Here is a 6,000-nt window from a genome sequence, read left to right as displayed (position 1 = left end):
TGCAAGATAATCTTTTGGGGAAAGAATTGCAGTTACAAAGGGGGTGTGAAACAACTGGTTCATGCTGAGTCAATAATTTGAGTGCTGTAGTTTTGTAATGCACTACTAACTCAAACTGTGGATCCTACCACTCCTGAGCTTTTGGACCTGGCTCTTATCACAGAAGCAAACAGCCTCTGTGAAAGGATTCAGAATACAAATGGGGGAGCAAATCCTTTTCAGAGCTATAAAACCCTCTTGCGTTTTAAGGACCTGAGCGTTTCTGGCAAGACTTTCAAAGAAAACAGTGTCGAGGTCCTCTCGATGAATAGCAACATTAATATATTAGGTGTGTATTATGTAAATCCATGCTTCAGTGGAGCACTAGATAAGATAAATGGGAGCAAAGAGCAGGCTTTGAAGGCTGCTGCTGAGATTTTGTGGGTGTGCTGTGCCACTTGAAGGCTTGCTGCAGAACTCAGAGCCCACTGAAGTCCTGCCCTCCCCTCCTGCTCAAGCAGCTGCCGCCGTGAAACCATTAAATTTTGTCACCACGTGGCACAACCTTGCTCTGCCACAGCATTGCAGGGCTGTGCCTGAAAAACCTCTTTTCTCCTGGTTTTGGTGCAGAGGCAGGGAAGTTCCTGCATGGCAGAACTGGGCTGTGCATCTCCCTTACATCCCCCTGGCACTGTGTAGGATGAGCAGGGCTGCAGCAAACCCAGTCTGTGTGCTGCAGCAAATATCTGGGGAGGGTCCAGCCTGGCCCTGGCAAACACACTGAAATTCTTGAGGCTGGTGGACAATGACTTATCAAGCTAGAGAGGCTTGGGAGCAGATAAGGCCAGGGACTTGTGCATTGTATACAAATACCTGGCCCGGCCCTCAATGCTCACATGACGGGTGATGCTGGAGCTCTGCCCAGTGAAACTCCATTTTTCGTTCTATAATTGTGCAAGACAGGATGGGCAGAGGGTCCCCACGTGTGAGGCCACATGCTTCACCTTTTTCTTGTGCTGCTTCATCTCCTGATGAGCCCAAATCTTGCTCCACTTTTTTTTTTTCCCTTTTTTTGCTTGTGACGTCTTCCAAAAGCCTCTCCCTGCTTCCCCAATTACACACCCAGATCCCTCCAATACCATCCCATCAAAGCAGAGTCTTGATTCACTTTGGGAAGGCACAACCTCATGTTCAGCATCCCTTTTCCTGCTGCCCCACGGTGGGCACCACACACCTGCCCCAGCACTCGTGTTCATCATCAGAGCTTCATGCTTTGAAAGTGATGCCAAAAGCTGTGGGGTGGCCCATAAAAATGGCTTGGTCTAGACGTGGAAAAAGATATTAATTTTTCTTTCACTTTTCACTTGCATGCAGAGCATTTTCAACCAGGTCATTGAGACAGTTTGCGACCAGAAATAAATCCAAGCCGAAAAAATGTCGGCGGACCTGTTTACTTTGTAAACCACAAATGTTTGTATCCTGCAACAAATACCTGGGAAGTGCCTGGACCAGACATTACAAACGTGTTAACTACCCCGAGTTAACCAGTAATCAATTCGGGGAGAAAAACCCGAGCTGGACCTCTCCTCAGAGACTGCTCTTTATAACGGGGCTTTCATTTAGGCCCCGGCCTAGCGGCGTAATTAAACCACGGCACATTCTTGACTTTCAAACAAACTCCTGGGAGCTGGCCAGCCCCAGCACAGACCTGGATTTCACCGGGTTGGAAAGCAGGGTGATGTTCCACGTCTTTCACGAGCTGTTGTTGACGGTGGAAAGGCCTGCCCGCCGTAGAAATCGGGAATTCCACAGCCAGCCCTTCAAGGCTACGCTAATAAACACGTGAAGGGATTTGGGGGAAATATACGAAAATATATGAAAATACTGGTCTGTTGAAAGGCTTTTTTCAATGCCACCAGTTTTGGGGGGTAGGTGTATTATTGAGGCCTGAAATTTTTAATAATTAGTGTGCAGCAATAGTAATTCAGACTGCCGATTTTTGATTTTTGCAGTCCAAGTTTGCTCGTTCTCTGTCAATAGCGGGCCATGACCTGCAGAGGTGCTTTGATGGAGCTGGAGTTTGGCATTCCCAAGCGAATGCTGAGGAACGGCAGTAGATGGTGCTGTTATTCTCTTTTTTGAGGACAGGGATGGCAGATGCAACTGTGACTGTACACAAGGTGTTACCAGTCCCCAGCGTCCCCAAATTATAAATCAGGCTCCCTGATTATAAATCGAGGATTTGGTCTTTAGAAAATCTTAAATCAAATAGCGTCCTTTATTACAGCTTCTGTGTTTTGATCTTTCAGATTAGATTTCGGGCTCACATTTTCAAGCTGTTTGTTGTGATCGTGTGATTTGAAATTTATTTCCTTTTTTTTTTTTCATTTTTGTAATAATGTGAATTGAAATCCTCCAATCATGTCAAGAGCCAGCAAGATTTAGGGGAACTAAATTAAATTAGGGAGAAACATCAGGGTTGTGAAACTTGGCAGGAGTACAGATGCTGATTTCAAAACAGACTGGACTTTAAGTTGTTGGCAAATTGAATTTTGCTGACCCTGAGTGATTTGTGATGCCAGGAATGGATCCCTGACCACAGAATGTCCCACTCCTCGGGTCACTGAGGCACGTGCCTGAGGGCTGACCCTCCTGGCCGGCATCAGCCTGGATCCCCAACTTCCTGGACAGCACCAAACATGACATTTATCAGCTAATTCTTTTTAATGACCTGAAGGTTTATGAGCCTTGATCCTTCCCAGCTGCACTGGGGAGGGCAGAACTGGGCCCCCTTTGGATTTCACTTTTATTTGCCTTTCTCTGCAATGACAGGTCTAACTCCAGCCTTTGTAAAAATTTAACAGGGCAATGTTGACTGTGCAGGTTGGACAACCTGGCGCCAGGGATGGTGTCCAGCGTGGGGACACAGGCAGGGGACACAGCAGGTGTCCTGCCCTCAACCTCCTCCTGCCATGGGTTGGGCAGGGCAATGCCCTCACTCGCAGCCCCTCTGAGGGTGTTTTCTCCAACAGCAGCAGCTGGTGATGCTAAAAATACCCCTGAACAGGGTAGTGGTGGTTGAGCTTTGGACTTTTCAGAAGTTTACTGGTATTTTGGCCTCGTGACTCCAGTCCAGGCCACCTGATGTGCCGCACGTAACTGTGCTCCGATTTCCCCCTTCGGTGGGGAACAATCTCAGATAACGGATAACAATCAGCTCACTTTCTTATTTTAGGATTGCTGTAGCCATGGTCATTAGCAGCTCCAAGAAATACAATAGGCAGGGCCTGGTCCTCCCACACTGCGTGTCCCCTCTCCAGAAAAGCTGCTGCCAAAATCCTCCCTGTGACAGAAAAGCAAAGTGGGTTCCCAAGGAAGAGCTGGATGTCGGTCTGAGGGGGAAGGGGTGGCATGGCACTGGGCAGTGCACCAAAATGAGCACCCCAAGGGCACACTGCAGGCACCAAACTGCTCTGCTACAGCACCTGTGTTTGCAGCTCATCAGGAAGAGCAGAAGAGTTGCCACCTGGAGAAGAGAAGGCTCCAGGGAGACCTTAGAACCCCTTCCAGTACCTAAAGGGGATCCAAGGGAAGTGGAGATGGACTTTGGACAAGGACATGGAGTGATAGAAGGGGGAATGGCTTTGAAATGACAGAGGGCACGGCTGCATTAGGTATGAGGAAGAAATTCTTCCCTGTGAGGGTGGGGAGGCCCTGGCATAGGCTGCCCAGAGAAGCTGTGGCTGCCCCATCCTGGAAATGCTCAAGGCCACGTTGGACAAGGCTTGGAGCAACCTGGCGTGGTGAAAGGTGTCCCTGCCCATGGGGAATGAGATGATTTTTACTGTGCCCTCCAACCCAAACCATTCCAGGACTCTGGGATACTCTACACTTGTGTAAGTGGAGCAGCCAGGAGCACCAGGGCCACGTCCTGCCCAGCCAAGGAGCAGCCCCAGGAGCACAGGGACGGTGCTGGCCAAGGGCAGTGCTGCTGCCCAGCTGCCTCTGCACCCCAGAGCTAGTGCTGCACTGATGGAACATGTTGTAGGGACACCTTAAAGCTATACTGGGCCATGGGGTAAGCAGGAGTATAAGGACAGGCTGCAGGTTCACTCCCTGCTCCAACAAATAGTTCTTTTATGTTTAATAATGTGCAGGATAAACTACTTCCATGAGCCTCAGAGCAGAATGTGGAGCCTTCTCCCTTCCCTTCTCTCTCCCCACACCAACCCTGTGTACCTGGTGGCAACACAAGCTCTCACAACCTCTCAAGCAAGAGGTTTGGGCTCCTCTTGCCCCAAACCAGACCTTAGTGTCCCCCCTGAGCACCCTCTTCTATGGAGAAGAAAGAAAAAAAGGAAACACAAGAACATTTTCACTGTTGTTTTTTGGTTTGGTTTGGGGTGGGTTTTTTTGGCAGACACCCTTTTACCAGGATCATGTTGACTGGCCATCATGAGTGAGTAAGGTACAAACCTCCTCTCAGTTTTTAAGTTCTTGACATGTAATGAACAGATTTCCACATAGTCCTGTCCCACTGATACAAAGATAAAAAGAGCAGCAACAAGTTCATGCCCCTTCACCCATTCCAGGAACAGCCTTAAAGAGATGATTCTCTTAAAATGACAAGACTGAATGAATAAAACTCAATTCCTCTTTTCAAATTGTTGGGTTATGAAATAAATCTGGCAAAGAACAAGTAGTACAACAATTTTTGATCTTCCCGGAAATTATATCAGCGTATTCTTTGTTCACCAGAAGTTTGGTGCAGATGGGGTGGGAAGGTGGTGAAAATCAGCCCTTCTTCAAAAATGCTGAGAAAAATTCACTAATAATACAAACTCAGTTAGTTCAAATAATTTATATAAAGCAAAACCTCAGTCCACAGTGAGAATTTCAAGTCTGACTGAAAGGAAAAGCTGAGGTCTTGAAGGATACTGGTGCATGGCGTATTTGATAATTCCATTTATGAATAAACAATTATTACCAATGAATCTCTTGCCTATTATTGACAAAGGCACAGAAGCTGCTTTTTGGCACTGCTGACTTACCCATTGTCCAACAAGAACTGGGCAATTGTGGTGGCTACTGCCCCCTTAAGAAATTGTCCAAGATTCAGATTTGTGTGTCCTGGCTTGCATCAATTAACAGCACAATCTTTTTGTTATGAAAATGCAAACATAGTAGCCTGAGGGGTCTTGTAAATGCAAATACAAAACCATAACTTCAATTTCCCTGAAAGTACAAGAAAGCCTCTTTTTTTCTTTTTCTTATTTGCTGTTACAATGATAAGTCTCAATTTTTGTTTGTTTGGGTTTTTTTTCTCCTTGCTTTGAACGCAAAATGGAATTTAACCAAGGGAATCAGCAGATTTGGGGATGTGGGGAGCTGGAGTCTGTGGGCTCCTCTAGGCAGGGCCAGGCTCTGAAGGGTGAGGGGAGGTGGAAGCTTGGCCCCACAGTGGACATGAGCTGGGCTGGGCAGCGTGCCCACAGATGGGGGAGAATTCCCACGTGAAGATTCTTTCCACTTGCTCCAGGCATCCAAGGAGCCTAAATTAGGCACCCACACCTCTGCCACGCTCAGGGGAAAGACAGAGAGACCTTGAGATGTGTCCTTCGCAGCCAGCTTGTTCCCCTGGGTGGGTGATTGGCACCATTTTGGGCCAAAAGTGATGCTTTTGTATTCAGTGCCATGGGATGATAATGGGCAAAAGAGTCCCCTCAACAGCAAGGTGGGAGGTGGCACCTGATTTCACATCAATGAGGCATCACCGAGGCTTAATGAAAGAATTGGGGGAACGTCCAAGGTCTGTTTTCCTCTTTCTTTGTACACCACACATATAAAAGTAAAATTTGAAAACAGCCGCTTCACTTTCTTCCTCCCTCCCAGGCTGGCCTCAGTATGCCCGTGTATGTGTCTAAACAGATTCCTGGAAAAACTGCCTTGCCCAGGCTTGGGCTGCAGTCTGCAGCTCCGGGAGGAGCAGCAGGGAAGGGTGGCCGTGCTGGGGGCTCTCCC

The sequence above is a fragment of the Passer montanus genome, unplaced genomic scaffold (assembly GCF_014805655.1).
Source record: "Passer montanus isolate IOZ18808 unplaced genomic scaffold, ASM1480565v1 scaffold25, whole genome shotgun sequence".
Taxonomy (NCBI): Eukaryota; Metazoa; Chordata; class Aves; order Passeriformes; family Passeridae; genus Passer; species Passer montanus.
The sequence above is the reverse complement of the archived record's forward strand: the minus strand, read 5'-3'. Positions refer to the sequence as shown.